Genomic DNA, 15,442 nt, shown 5'->3' on the forward strand with positions numbered 1-15,442 from the left:
TCTCTCTCAATTATATCTGATTGTATAAACTGAGGCCCCGCTTAACCCTCACAAGTACCTCTTTATTTCCACTACAAGTGGAAATCTAGCTGGTTATTCCCTTTCTCTACATATGGAGCGTTCATTAACTGCTCTTCACCCTACCAGCTAAATCCCAGAGCAACAAGCTTTATCTGACTAGAAGAAAAGGTTGATTTTGGTTTTGGTTTTGAATAAGAAAAATCTGTTTATTCAGTGGGATAACTGATGCATGTTCACTATCTCACTGTAAAACCATAGTGGAAACAAGGCATCGGTAGGTCTAACCATGAGGTAGGTAGATATGGTGAACCTCTTGCTAGCCTGTGTCAGTTCTCACTGAAAAAACACAGTTTTTTGACAGTGAAAAGAGAGCCTTTGAATGACATACTGATAATTCTGTCCTGATAAAACCAGAGACTCGCTTTGAGTGCTGTACCTCACTGCTAGGTCACACTTAGGCTTCCCCCAGGGTGGGATTTTTCATCCCCCCTTCGTCCCCCCAGCAGAGGCCTCCTGTTCAATATCTTGATTGTGGCATTAGACCTGCATTATAGCCATTATTCCTTCATCTGAGAGTGCTGGGACTGCCATAGGTCCCTTTGTAGCTAGATGGTGCTCATATTTAATGTGCCAGAGGGGTTGCTGTTGCCATTGCCCCGTGCTCTTCACTACTTTTGAAGTAGGGGCCACTTTGGCAAAAAGCCTTAAATGTGAGAGCCACATGGGGTGGGGCCGAGGGGTTCGGAGTGTGAGTGATGGTCCAGGGTAGAGTGCGGGGGCGAGGGGTTCAGGGTAAAGGAGGGCACTCAGGGCTGGGGCAGAGGGTTGGAGTGCAGGGGTGAGGTCTCTGGGGTGGGTCTCGGGATGAGGGGCTTGGGGTACAGGAGGGGCTCAGGGCTGGGATACGGGGGGGTGAGGGCTGCAGGGTGGGGTCGGGGTGAGGGGTTTAGGGTGCAGGAAGGGGCTCAGGGCATGGGAAGAGGGCTGGGATGCAGAGGGGGGTGAGGGCTCTGGCTGGGGGTGCAGGCTCTGGGGTGGGGCTGGGGATGAGGAGTTTGGGGTCCCGGCAGGCTGCCCCAAGGCTGGGGCCAGAGGACTTCCACCAGCCCTCTCCCTGCCGGCAGCAGCTAGGTCTGGGAAAGGGGCCTCTCTCCCCGCTGCCGGTAGGCATCACGGGAGATCCGGGGCCGGGGAGAGGCCCACAGCAGCCCTGCAAGCCCCAACTTGCTCCCCTCCACAGTTCCCTCCCACCCCAAACTCTCTTGTCTCCAGGTCCCTATTTCACAGCTGTTCATACCCTGCTGTGTGGCCACGCAGCTTAGAGGGAATTTAGGGAGCCGCACTTAGGGTTGAGGGGGCCACCACTGTCTCGCAGGGCTTGCAGTGAAGAACACTGCCGTTGCCCTTTCCTTCCTGTAGCCTGGTTGAAGGCCTTCATTACAGATAGTGCCTTCATTACAGATAGTGCTGGCCCTACTGGCAGAATCCTAACGCGATGGACTTAATCCCCTGAGGTTTGCTACATTTGCCTCGTTTCTCAGTTACTACTACCATTTTGCAGATTCCTATTGCTTCTCTTACAGCACAGTTCTCTTGGAATACAACTGCTCAGCATCAATCATAGCTGCCTGCCTTGGTTTTTCTCCTTCTAGTTCAGCATGGTTGAATTTTCCTACGCTTATGTATTCTGCTGCTAATGGCTTGAAACCAGGCTGCCAAGCTGCCTATCTTGACTCTCTCATCCAGTATGTAGAGTTCTCTTGTAATCCAGGATAGGGATGGAAGGTTATTTATTTTTATATATATGGATTGGGAAAAGTAGCATCCAGTGGAGACTAAAATGCAGACTCAATCCCTTTCTACATTTCTGTGGATTAGATCTAATTTGCTGTGTGGTAATTTGCTCTGTCTGTTGGCAGCACGCTGCTGAAGTGCTCAGGGCCAATTGACGCATTCTGTTTGTGGGAAAGTTGAGCTAATAAGTGTGTGCACATGGGTGCATTTGTACATATATATTTTCTTCTCCTTATTAAATATGTATTGTTAAATCTCTTAAGGCCCTCACACCTATGGAGAGGCGACTTGAAAAGGGGGGAGACTTTACCCCCAGCAATCTGACTTGAATAATGCAATATGAGATACAGGTATCTTCTCCTGATCCAATGCTTCATGCAGCAAGATTTTTCTCTTAATAGTGAACATTTGGATCTGGTATCTGTAATTTTCTTCTAATAGACGTTCTTCTGTAAAGTAATAGAAGTTTTATAAAGTTGTTGAAGGTCTGCGGTCAATTCCAAATTTCTTCAAGATCCAGAAATATGGATGTTTTTCAAACAATATGTGCATGTTAACAAAAGGTTATATGTAGATTCCCTCCCCCAGGAAGTAATAGATAAAAATACAGTATTAGGGTAAAAAATAAACAGTACACCGTTCCATTGTCACTGTATAGGGTCTGAGAACAACACACAGGGACTCTGGGGGAAGGCACTGCATTGGATTGCCTTAAACAGGGACATGTTGGGGGAAGGAGCCTAGGGCAGGAGAGGGTGGGCCATAGTGCGTGTCAGAATGTCCATTCTGGCTTGTGCTTCAAGCCACAGGGAGCACTGGGGAGTATGCCATAATTTAGAGGAGCCAGGCTCCTCTGAATTATGCTGGGGCCATTGCAGTAGGGTACAGATTCTGTGCTGTGCCTGCAGGAGACAACGGACTCCTGGAGGCAGAGCATCAAATGTGGCCCTTAATGCACATTTTACACCTTCATTTTCACCAGATTTTTATATGTATATTTATTTTGTATTTATTTTTCACACCTATAATATAAAAAGTTACAGAGAGAAGAGATTGGACGAAGTTTATACAAAGGAACTTCACCCAATATGTGCAAGTAGCAGTGGTGGAGACACTTTAAAGATTCCCCCCAGATTAAGCCTTTGTTTCCCAAAGAAAACACCGTTGACCTCCAGTGGGAAGTCAGGAAACTTAGACTAGTTGGTGATTGTACTTTTTATATTTTTTTCCTAATAAAATCTTTCCTAAAATGACACTGATGGGTTAAAATTCTTGCATTTAAAAAAAAAGAAATCTTACCTGTTACACTAATAACCAGAGTTTTCTGTGATTAAAAAAACCCCAAATTATCCAATTAACCCCGTCCCCCAATAAAAAAAAGTGTTTTTCTGCGATTGAAATTAAAGGTTGAACTCCAGTTTCCCTAGCCATAATATATATAGATTTCATTTGAACATAATGTTTTATTGATATATTTACAATTTTTAAGCAAGTTTGATGCCTGCCACTGCCATCAATCATTATAATAAAATAAAATTAATAGAATGATCCAGTCACAGTGCATTGGTTCTTTACTGTTGTCAATGGCCTTGCTGTTTCTGCCTCTTGTTTTCGTTCCTTTTCATCCAGTTTGTTCGGAGCTTTACATGTATTCTACAATTGTCTGCCTTCAAACATAATCTACAGGACAGCGCGTTACCATCAACATGAAATTTGTCCATGCCAAACTCAGTGACATGGTCTTTAGGGGTGATAAAGTTTTCGGCATCTCTTCATAACTTTAATTACTCACAGCTGGAGGCTGAAGTGAACTTTGAGATGCATTAAAACACAAATCCATACACGCTGTTGAGTAACCTCTCTATATATGTGCCCAAAGCAGTTTATTGGAGTATGTTTAGCTGTGTAAATTTAAAGCCCATTAAAAAATCAACCACAAGAGGGGTAGGTCGCATTCATTGAATAAGTGACACTGATACTTTCAGTAAAATTTAGCTAATAGTTAAGATATGTACTTATTTTTTTCGCAGAATGTAGAAACTAAAGATACTCTGTAAAAATGCAAATTCTGCATTTTTTTTTACATTTTTCAGAGGCAAATGGATTTCAAGGATCTCTGCTACTAACACAAGGATTATTGAATCTAAAATTTAAAAAATTATATCAATTCCTCACCTTTCTCATTTTATGCAATCTTACTTATTACATTTTGCTCAACATGGGCAATAATGACAGAATAGAAATAAAATTGAAGTCCATCTGTCAGTTTCTGATTAGTTTAAGTTTGTTGGATCTCAAACTCCAGGCTGCAGTATTCTGCAAATGAATAAAGTGCTGCAAGAGAACATTGTTTGTTTAAAAATAACTTCCTTTATTGTTTTTAAAAAAAATGTTGATAGCCAGCCTTAGTTAAAAGCATGTTGTAGAAAACGTCATTCTTAAGCCTTAATGGAGAAGAGAATGTCCCTTTAACATCTGGTAACCACAGTTTAAAAAAAATTTAAAAACTGACATTTTCTTCACATCTTGCATTGTGATCCACAATCCCCCCCCACCCCCCCATCTCTTTCCACCCCAGCTCTCTTTAACACAGTCCACCCCCATCCTTCAGCACATGCAACATTTTAAGATGGATTTTTATACTGGTGATTGTTAAACAGTAAAGAACATTTGAAGTTGATTTTAAACTGTTGGCTAGAAACATGAGGCACAGAGGAATAAAAAGTCTGTCTTGTCTATGTTTGAAGCAACTTTCTCTCTTCTAATGTTAATCTGATTTAATCATGTTGTTAGAGTTGAAAAGTGGGTAAAAACTATAGGTAGTGAACCCAATACCCTTTATAAATGGAGGAAAAATTCCAGTCAGATCTTCAGATCAGTTTGATTCGGTCTTTCTCTCGCTTGCACCCGATCGCTCACACTAAGCAAGCATAACAAGACTTTTTTTCTTTATCAGTGCAATCACTTATTAAACACCAAGAGGCAAATTTTCAAAAATTTTCATGTGGGGTTTCAACTCTGTAGCTTCAGTTGTTACTAAGAGCTGTGCTGCTAAATCCCCACCCAATTCTTTTACAGTTTACCTTAGTATTGTAAAACACTGAAATTCATGGCAATTTATAGGTTTAGCAGTGATATAATTGTTGGTAACATAGTATCACGAGGCACATATAGAACATTTGTTCAGATCTTTGAAAACTGTGCAGCGGGTCAGCTAATGAGACAGTCCTGCAGGGTGATCCACTCGTGCAGCGTCCTGTTGATTTCAGTGGGACTCTGTCACTTTGCAGGATTGGGAACTAGTTTGGCTGATAAGTCAGTAGTATGAGCTTTGATATCTGCTCAGTGATGGTATCTGCTCAGTGACAGCTTGAAAACTACAATGTGATACTATGTGGAGAGTAAATTTTTTTCTAAATCATCTTGTTGAAAACAGAGTATAAATGTATGGCACTGTTTAAATGTTTGATACGTATGTTACAACAATCACTCATTCTGAGAAAGGTACCACGTGGGCTAATTAGGCCAGTTTCACAGCAGTGGAGTTTTACACACTTCTGGTGGGCCTCAAAGTGTTGCTGTTCTGTTGGCTGTAGAGCATATTTGGAATAAATTGTACACTATGTCTCGTGTATTTCATAAGGCAGTGGGGAAATGAAGGGACCCTATTGGGTTTCCTGCTCAAATTCCTTTTTCAGATGGTATACAAAATATCAGACCTTGATGTTAAAGTCCATGAGGACCTAGAGATTTCTATCCCTTCATAAAAGTGTTACAGTCCTTTAAAGTATTGAACAAATGCTCATATAAAGTGAATCTTTCCTGCCAATAGAAGCTAATGAACTAGCTTTGTTTCTCTGTAAGTGACTTCAGGAAGATACACTGAGCTTTGTAAACTTACAGCTAATACAGACTAACACGGCTGCTACTCTGAAACCTGTCATCTGTACTTTGTGAAACGAACGTTTATACCACGCTTTCCCCTGAAAGTACAGTAATTTAAAAATTCCACTAAGAGCAAGATCTTCACTCTTCCCTTGAGGAGGGAAGGTTTTCTTTATGGCTTTTAACATCCAAAAATGTAGCTGGAAAGTCTAATTTAATTCCAGGAACATAGAATATTATATACAGGCTGTTGGTGGAAGACGGTGAGACTCCACAGAGGGCGAAGAAGCCCATGCTTAGAGATCCCTTTGTAGGACTGGGATCTATATTATTTTGGGTTCTTCTTTATTTCTCTGAAAGTTTGTGATCCTAATTATTCTTTTTAAACATGCTCTAATTTAAGTGAGGAGAGAATTTACTAATTCCTGCTTGTTTTCGTTAGCACAAATTGTGAGGGCTGTGGACACTTCTGAAATTATTATTCATTGATTTTTCAAACTCTTCACTTGAAAATGGGTATTAATGGGCATTTTAAATTTTGTTTTGTTTTAAAAAAGTCATCTAACTAAGACAAAAAAACTTTAACAATTAATAGTATTTTCAAAGTATTTAGAATACAACATTGACCAAGCTTGGCAGAATTCCCGTTCCTTTATTATTTTTAGTTTTTAAATCATGCCCCAGAATTTCCAACATGAGAAGGAATCGAATAGTGCAAATACATCTGAAGTGTTTGCCTGCAGTGTTCTTATCTTTAAATAGCTTCTTTGAAGGAGCTCATGTGCCCTTTGCCAGAGGCATAATTAGTATCTTTCAGTAGTTCATGTGGAGAGGAACGTGTCATCTTTATGCTGTAGTACAATAGCCTGTACTTTTACTGTATTTTCTGTGACTGAGAACACATTATTCCTAATAGCTTCTGTTTTTAAGTTGCCTTTACCCACCTACAATTATTTACAGGTTAAAAATGTTAATGGAGCAATAGAAGTTAGGGAGTTGGTTCTCTTTCCACTCCACCTCCACCCTTCAGGGGAGATGAGTTCTTCAGGGGAGGTAGTAGTAGCAAAGATGATGATTAGTAGCCAACATTAGAAAGCTTTCCTAGGGTCAGTTTTCAAAATAAGCTGGAGATCTGGGAACTAGGTTTTTATTGATTTTTAGGGATTCCTAAGTAGAGGCATCTCAGTAATTAAGGCCTCAAAATACAGCTTTCAGTCTGTGCTAACAGAACTTCTGCCCTCTCATAACCCAAAACGCACAATTCTTCACTCTTTCAAGTGATTTAACAATTTCATCAACTTTAAAATGCTGCAGTGTTGCGAAAACGTGTGCAAACAGCAAACTCCACTGTCACTGCAGCAAAGATATGCATATTTTTCCAAACTTTGGCACCTTTCACCATTCCAGTGACCCTGTCCTCCAGAGACAACCCGTACGTGCTGATGGGGGTGGCGGAGGGAGAACATAATTCAAAGACACAGCTCAAGTCCACACCCCCACCTCCTTACCCTCAGTCTCCCTTCCCAGAAAGCAGCAGCATCTCCATGGAGCTCCCAGCTGTTGCTTCTACCTCTGCCCACGGGGAGCAGCTCACCAGCTCCGGTAGCTGTCCCACAGGGAGGGGCCCCAGCCACATCATGTGACCTGGCAGAAGTCTGGGGGCACACATGACCCCGGGTGCCTCCCCCGGCCATGTGTTGCCTCTGCTGTCCTCGCACAATCATCCCACCCTTAAATAGGCTATGGGGCAGGTGTCACGTTTTGGGGTGCAGTTGAGACCAGTAAGAGGTTGTCTCACTGTTAGTGCTTGAACCTTGAGTGCCACTATGCTGTTGTAGCTCCCTGTGTGGACACTCCAGCCAGCATACACGCGTGCACTGGGTGTCTGTGTGTTAAGCAGCCTTGGTTCAGCAACTCTTGACTCCATCAGCCTGCCTGTCACATCACAGCCATGCTCTGGTCTCCTCCACCCTTGGTTGCTAGTAGCCAAGTGTCCCAAACACACCCGGAGTCCTGAATTTCCGCAAAATAGTCTGCCGTGAAATGTTCAGTAATAAGACCCGTTGCTCCTTTAAAGAGACAAAAGCACAGCAGCGTGTGGCTTTAACTGGAGTTTTTAATAATCACTGCAATTCAAATACAGCACTTGGTTGATTTAGAATAGAAGCAAAACCAGTGTATTTAATCAAAAAGAGAGATTTTAAGTAAATTCAGATTTACGGGTTAAAGTCAAATGATTACAAACAAAAGTGAAAAAATGAATCTAAAGGTCTAAAACTTAATCTAGCAAGATAGTCTTCGTTCAAGATGGTTTCTCTCTCTCCCCCCCAGTCTTCTTTCCAGCTTTTTAATGGTCAGGACCCAACACAGAGCTCAAATAGCTTGGTTTCTTTGTCTCCTTAAGGTGAAGGGTGACTTCGGGTTCTTTGCCCCTCCCTTTGACAATTGAATAAGCCTTTGAAATGTATTCTTCTGAAGGTTACCCCCAGATAAAGTTCATTAGTTCATGCTGAGTAAAGGAGCCACAAGGTTTGGAAGATCAGGCTTCTTGATTGTTCCTCCCCTGCTGTTGGTTTTTACTATGCAAATTATCTGTTCCTGCTGCAGTCTCCAATACGAATGAATAGCCCATCGAATCTGGGCCACACCTGGTTTGAGGTATTGGCCTCTTTCCACTGTCTGGAGAAAACTTAGCAATTGCCCATCTTTTAGTCACAGATTTTAAAGCATACCATTAGTAAATATCCATAATTTCACATACAGCATTGTTACATATATTTTACAATAGTATTATTGACCAGTGTGGAGTTAGTTTTCAAATGATATCTCACAAGGCGTATTTTGTACAAAAATTATTGCAGTAGTATGTAGGGTGTGAACACAGGGGTGCCTAAGGTCACAGCTGGGTGGATTGATTTAAATCAAGGTGGTTTAAATCAGCAACTTAAATTGTGATTTAAATCAAGTGGAAAGTCTCAGTTTAAATAATTGATTTTCATAAACTTTCCATTTGTTTCTTGGTTACTTTCTAAAGAAAGGTGCATTCTCATTGGTTGATCTATAGCCATTAAAACCTGTTAATTTACAATTAAATAGAGCCTTTACATTAGATTTGGTACCATCTGTTTGTTACCTAGGAGGGTACACTATAACTATGTACATATATTTAAGCAATTATATTGCCTAATATTTTCAGATGCTGATTGTACATTTTTAGTATGTTCAGGTAGGGAGAAGCTTTAAAACAAGAGTATGAGACCAGGGAGATGGGAGGGGGAAGGGTTAATGGATGATCCTCATGAGATACATGATAGTATCTCCTGGAGTCAGAGGCTGGGTCCCAACACCTGTGATGACTTGGACAGTCTCTTGTACCCGGGTACACAGCCCCTGGGTCTCCCACAGGATCAAGCCCTTAATACAGTACATTACCTATTGTGCCATATTTATAAAGATTGACCTCAAAAGTTAGATGTTTTCCCCCAATTCTTTCTTTATGTAGAAAAGCAGCCTTTAAAACCAAATTTTTAATAGAAGCTCTTGGATTCAGCATATTCATTTTTTTATTGAAGTGTTTTAAGAGATTATAGTACATTTTTAGAGCTTAACATAGTTTATATTAAATTCAGATTTCATTTAAAACAAGCTTAGGTTAAAAAAAGAAAAACTTATTATAATCTAAATAAAACAAAAGATGATTAACAATTAAATTTTTTTTGAAGAAATTTTTTTTTTATTCACTCTGCTGTGGCATACCCCTTTAACTGTTGTCATTTTCCTGGGTAGAAAATGTAGTGGCCTGCTGTCTCCATCCTCTGCTATCTTAACAGGGCATATCTTCTCTTTGTGTGTCATAACATTTTTAAACTACCCCCCTCATAGACTTTAAGGTCAGAAGGGACCATCATGATAATCTAGTCTGACCTCCTGCATAATGCAGGCCACAGAACCTTGCCACTTCTGAAATAGATCCCTAACCTCTGGTTGAGTTACTGAAGTCCCCAGGTCATGGTTTAAAGACTACAAGTTACAGAGAATTTGCCATTTACACTACTTTAAACCTGCAAGTGACCCATGCCCCAGGCTGCAGAGGAAGGCAAAAACTCCCCAGAGTCTCTGCCAATCTGACCTGGGGGCAAATTCATTCCCGACCCCAAATATGGCGATCAGTTAGACCCTGAGGGCAAGACCTCCAGCCAGACACTTGAGAAAATAATTCTCTGTAGTAACGCTGAGCCCTCCCCATATAGTGTCCCATCACCAGCTATTAGATATATTTGCCGCTAGCAGTTGCGGATCGGCTACTTGCCATGGTAAGCAGTCTATCATACCATCCTCTCCATAAACGTATCCAGCTCAGTCTTGAAGCCAGTCAGGTTTTTTTTGCCCCCACTGCTCCCCTTGGAAGGCTGTTCCAGTACTTCGCTCCTCTGATGATTAGAGACCTTCATCTAATTTTGAGCCTAAACTTGTTGATGGCCTGTTTATATACATTTGTTCTTGTGTCCACACTGGCTCTTAACTTAAATAACTCCTCTCCTTCCCTGGTATTTATCCCTCTGATATATTTATAGAGAGTAATCCTATCTCCCCTCAGCCTTCTTTTGGTTAGGCTAAACAAGCCAAGCTTCTTTGAGTCTCCTCTAATAATGAGGTAGGTTTTCCATTCCTTGGATCATCCTAGCAGCCCTTCTCTGCACCTGTTCCAGTTTGAATTAATCTTTCTTAAACATGGGAGTCCAGAACTGCACACAGTATTCCAGATGAGGTTTCACCATAACTTACGTAATGGTACTAACACTTCCCTGTCTCTACTGAAAATACTTGGCCTGATGCATCCTAGGACTGCATTAGTCTTTTTCACAGCTGCATCACATTGGTGGTTCATAGTCATCCTGTGATCAACCCACATACCGAGGTCTTTCTCCTCCTCTGTCACTTCCAACTTCAGTCTCTTACGAACTACATAAGAACTATACAAACAGGTTAAAGAAAGCCAAATAAGATAATTCCAATCAAATAGCAGATTTATCAATATAGTTATGAAAGCAGGGCATTAAAATGCTGACACTTTGGGAAGAGAAGTTTAATTGCTTCATAACCTTGATTAGTTTAATTCTAAAATACAAGAAATTGCAACATGAAGACTTGAGGTAGTTTTACAAAAAACTGGAAGGCAATTTTCGTAGCTGGTTTTCAGTACTAAATGATTTGGGCATTTGAAGTTGAGCTTTTGGCATGACAAGAAATCCATAAGACTTAATCCCATATCTTTTGTGCAAGCTTTGAAGTGAACAGATTTTAATTGCTTGAACCATTCCATTAATGATATTACATTTGTATATAACACCTTTCATCCCAGCGAATCCTAAAGCCCTTTTCAAAATTAAGACTAATACACAGTGCTCTGCCATAGATAGAGCTTTTCTCTTATGTAGTATGAAAAATAAATATATGTTGTATATGGGATCACTTCACCCACAGGTAAAATGTGGTGCTGTGCATTAACAGTGGTTTAGGACAGGAATTGAAGAATAAAGCATTAATTTATGCTGTAATGGTGGAGGTTTAAAAACTTACAAAGCACACACTAGCCAAAAGAGCATATACAAGATAATGGAGGAAACCGTAGTAGTGAGGTATGAGTGATGAAAGTCTTCTGACCTCCCTCCTTTCGCAGTTGATAGGTCTTCTGCTAGGATGCTGTCCTTGAACCTGGTGTGCGGACCTCTATCTTTCATACCAACTTCTGGCTAGAAGATGTTTGATAAATTGGAAATGCAGCTAGAAGGCAGAAGGAACTTTCTATTTTTTTCTCTACTCTGTAGCCTCCGGAGTGCTGCAGAGGAATCAAGATTCTCCCTTATGCTGCCCCCCTGACCTCCACTCACATGAATGACTCCAGTGCCTGCTTCTGCTGCTCTTCCTATATTGCTGCAGCAGCGTGAAATTGACTTGATTCTAGTAAAGAGGGGACTGGTCTTCCGGGTTCTCCTCGTGTCTGTACCACTGACTCACTGCAGGACTATAGGCAAGCCAATTAGATTTTCGAGACCGATTTGTAAAATGGGGATAACATTTCAGTACTTTATAGAGGTATTGATGTCACTGTGGTTTTGGCCTTTGTAAGCCAATATTGGTGAGCCCTCTGATTTTTGTAATTCTAGAAATGTTATGGCTATTTTTTACTTTAATTTTAAAGAAACAAAAAATCTGTCCCATCAGGTGATGACAGACCTGAAAATGCAAACCAGGTTCTAGGGTTTGATGTCTATTGTCAATGTGAAAATGTTAGGAACTATAGCAATTATTCACAACCCCCATTCCATGTCCGTCCTTCCACATGCCATATGTGCTGCTACTAATGGAGCTAGGGCTAGTGCAAACTCCCTCCTGGCTGCCAACCTGCAGCTGGAGATCGCTCTTCTGCTGAGCAGCAAAAGTAACCTCTGATCACAAAGAGGAATAGCTTAGTAGTGTAAGAAGCATGGTCTGGTGGAATAAGTACGAGAATGAGTTCTAATTCTAAACTAATCCTAGTTCTGAGACTAATTCCCTCTGTTGCTTTAATACGGTCAAGTCAATTTATTCATTCTGCCTTAGCTTCCCTATTTTTAAAATGGGAGGTAATGTACCTGCATGGGTTCTGTGATGAGTAGCTAGTTAATGTTCATATAAGTGCTGAATGCTAGAGTGGGGAGGAAGAACTATGGAAAGACCAGGGGGACTTGTAGAAGAGAATGCGGGAAGTAAAGGAATACAGGAACGGAGAGCAAAGAAAAAGACAAGGTATGAAGGGGAGAGCAAGGGGAAGATCTAACAGCCAGTAGGGTGAGTTGTTTTATCTCCACCACTGAAGAGTGGGAATGCTAGTGTATACAAGGAGCTGACAGCATTTTAACCATGTGTTGTAAAAGGGTAGCAGTAGGAGGAAATTCGATGCTATTTTTCAAAGAGAAGGAGGAGAACAATAAATAGAAACGAGGATGGTAGGTTATACTAGCAAGGGTCTTGCATATGTGTGGCATGGGTTAGAACATTTCAATGTATGTTCCTCTCTTATTGTATTTCCTTGGTTGACATTGTATAACCTGAGTTTTGAGAACATACATACTACTAAGATAACCAACAAAGGATTTTATTGAAAATTGAGCCTGTGCCCACCCTGTTTCCTTTATTATATAGTAAAGGCATACAGATTAGACAACATATGGTTAAAATGTTGTCAGCTTACAGTTGCCAGGTGTCCAGTTTTTGACGGGACAGTCCAGTCGAAAAGGCAACCTAGCAGTGTCCGGTCAGACACTAGAAGTCTGGTTACCTGTAGTAACCAATCTCTGCCACTGGGGGCGTGTGGAAGAGCAGGAGCTGCTGCTGCAGCCTGGAGGAGCAGTGGAGCACTCAGGAACAGCTCCAGCAGAGAGAGGTACCGGTGGCTCCCCTGTTCTGCCCCGAGCATGGCTCTCCTTGCCCCACTCATCCCCACCCCCAGAGCGTGGCTCTCCCTTTCCCGCCCTGCCCCAGTTACTCACCCCCGGAGCCCAGCTCTCTCTCTCTCTCTCCAACATCCTGCCCCAGACGCCCCTACACCCCTAGAGCCCTGCTCAGCTGGCAGGGGGACAGGGGTGGAGACGGCAGCAAGCGATAGTGGGGGGGGGGGGGGGGCGCCACCTTGGAAGGGGCAGAACAGGTTCCAGCACTCAGTGCCCATGAGGATGTTGGCCCCCACTATGTCTGCTCCTTGCATGCACTAGCATTTCTACTCTTCAGTGGTGGAGCTGAAACAATGGTAGCAATGATGGGAAGTTTTTAGGGGTTGGGGAAAAGCTAGTGTAGACAAGGCTGCATAGTCTTGCAGGGCAGACAAAACCTGAAAAGCTCTTTTTTAAAAAAACAAAAAAAAAAACCTTCCTTCCTATGTTATAACAAAGCAAAAGATAACACAAGCTTCATTTTTGTTTTGTTGATAAGTCACCTGTATTGCTGGCTGCTCTAGAGTCACTAGTTAAATAACCTAAAGTTCATGAGAAAGTAAAATCTTCTGGCAGCCAAAGATCTAGTAAATTATCAGAATCCCAACATTTCTGTTGAGTTGTCCCTTGGAGGGAAAAATGCTGGCAACTGTGCATGCTTTTGAACCAGGCACAAGCAGCTGCTCTGCACTTCTGCCATGAGAGAGGCTGATGATGGAACAAAAATTCCTCCTGTATAAAATAGCCAGTTAGTATTTGTGGAAGGGTCAGGGAGAGCAGTCTTGGTGGCACTCCAACTGAAGTCCAAATCCTGTTCATAGTGATCTGATCACAATGGAAGGAGTGTTCCGTTTTTGTGTGCGTGTGTGAAGAGAGAGAGAGAGAAATTGCTCAACTCTAGGTGGTGGAGCAAAATTGCTCTGAGATCGTCAGATAAGAAATCTTGTATAAGTCCCCCTATTTATTTTTTGCCATCCAGTATCCTGCTACCTACCTTGTCTCTGTGTCTGTCTCATCTACCAGAAAGATGAAAATTATTTTTGTTCTGAAAATTCCCATTGATCTCCAGCTTTCCCTTTCCCCTTCCCCCAAAGGATAAACAATTGTCCCATGCTCCACTGCCTTCACAAGCTGCTTTAAAAGGAAAAAAGGAGAAATTGGGCTGTATGTCATAGCTATAACACCAGGCAGTTCATGGTCCAGTGATGATGGAGGGAGCATGATTTGAAGGGCAGTGTGTGTATGTGCTCCTTGCCTCGCTTGCACACTTTGGATATACGGTTCTCCAAGCTATTCAGGCACCAGAGAACTCTCTGTCCCACTTGATTATTCCTGCATGTGGAATTAAATAAATGAAATATAGTTGCTCTCCCCATTAGAGGTTACATATCTGATTTCTCAATAAGGCTCCGTTATGCCACCCTCACAGTATAAAAGGGCCATAAAATGTGGGTATAAATTAAGTTTACTCCCCCTTTAAGGACCATTTACGCTGCCTGCCAGAGCAGCATAAAGGGGCCTTATTATAAATGAGAATTTGGCCCTCTATATTTAGCACAGAGGTGCAGGCGTGTCAGCCCTATTCAGAAGGCAAGATTTTCCACCTGTATGCTGCCCCAAAATGGGGCCTTATGTCAAAGGCAGGAAAAAACCAAACCTTCACAAAAGGCCAGTAGTGTAGTATTTGGCATGCCACATATTTATTGGGTCAGGCTTAAGGCGCACATACCTTGACCTGTCTCATTCTTAAATCACTGTGACGGCTTAAATTGTTTTAGTGTTTTTCAAAAGCACAGCTGGGCTATGTTTAATTATTCGAAGAAATAAGAGAAGGGGGTTTAGGGGGAGTCTGTGTAAATAATTGAGGAAGAAGAATCCAATTTTACAAAAACCGCAGCCCAAATTAGAGAGAAGGCTGTTGGATTGAAATGATTTCTGTTGTGGTTGTAACATATCACAATCTAATTTCTGTCCAGATGAAAACATTTGGTTTGCACTTCAGTAAACATTGCAGAAACACTGCCAGCTAATTTTGAAGAGTAACAAAATACTGCTTTTGGCAAAACAGAGACTCTTTCCATACTCCTGAGTCCGTAGCTCTGACCCAAATTCATGGGTTTTTTTTCCAACTTTGTTAATGCTCTTATATAATCTGAGACAAAAATGCCTGTAATTTCACAGGGAACAGCATCTTTTATTTTGAGGGGAGGGGAATTGAACATTTGACAAATCAGAAATGTTAATACTCACATTTGTCTTTTAAACTTGCC

The 15,442-nt window shown here is 41.7% G+C and overlaps 1 protein-coding gene across 1 annotated transcript in view; it reads left to right on the forward strand.

The window, feature by feature from the left end:
* The window catches only part of JARID2 (jumonji and AT-rich interaction domain containing 2), a 301,706-nt gene that overhangs the window by 213,578 nt on the left and 72,686 nt on the right, over nt 1-15,442 (forward strand). The gene's annotated exons all lie outside the window — the stretch shown is intronic.

This window comes from Natator depressus, chromosome 2 (genome assembly GCF_965152275.1).
Source record: "Natator depressus isolate rNatDep1 chromosome 2, rNatDep2.hap1, whole genome shotgun sequence".
In the NCBI taxonomy this organism is placed as follows: domain Eukaryota; kingdom Metazoa; phylum Chordata; order Testudines; family Cheloniidae; genus Natator; species Natator depressus.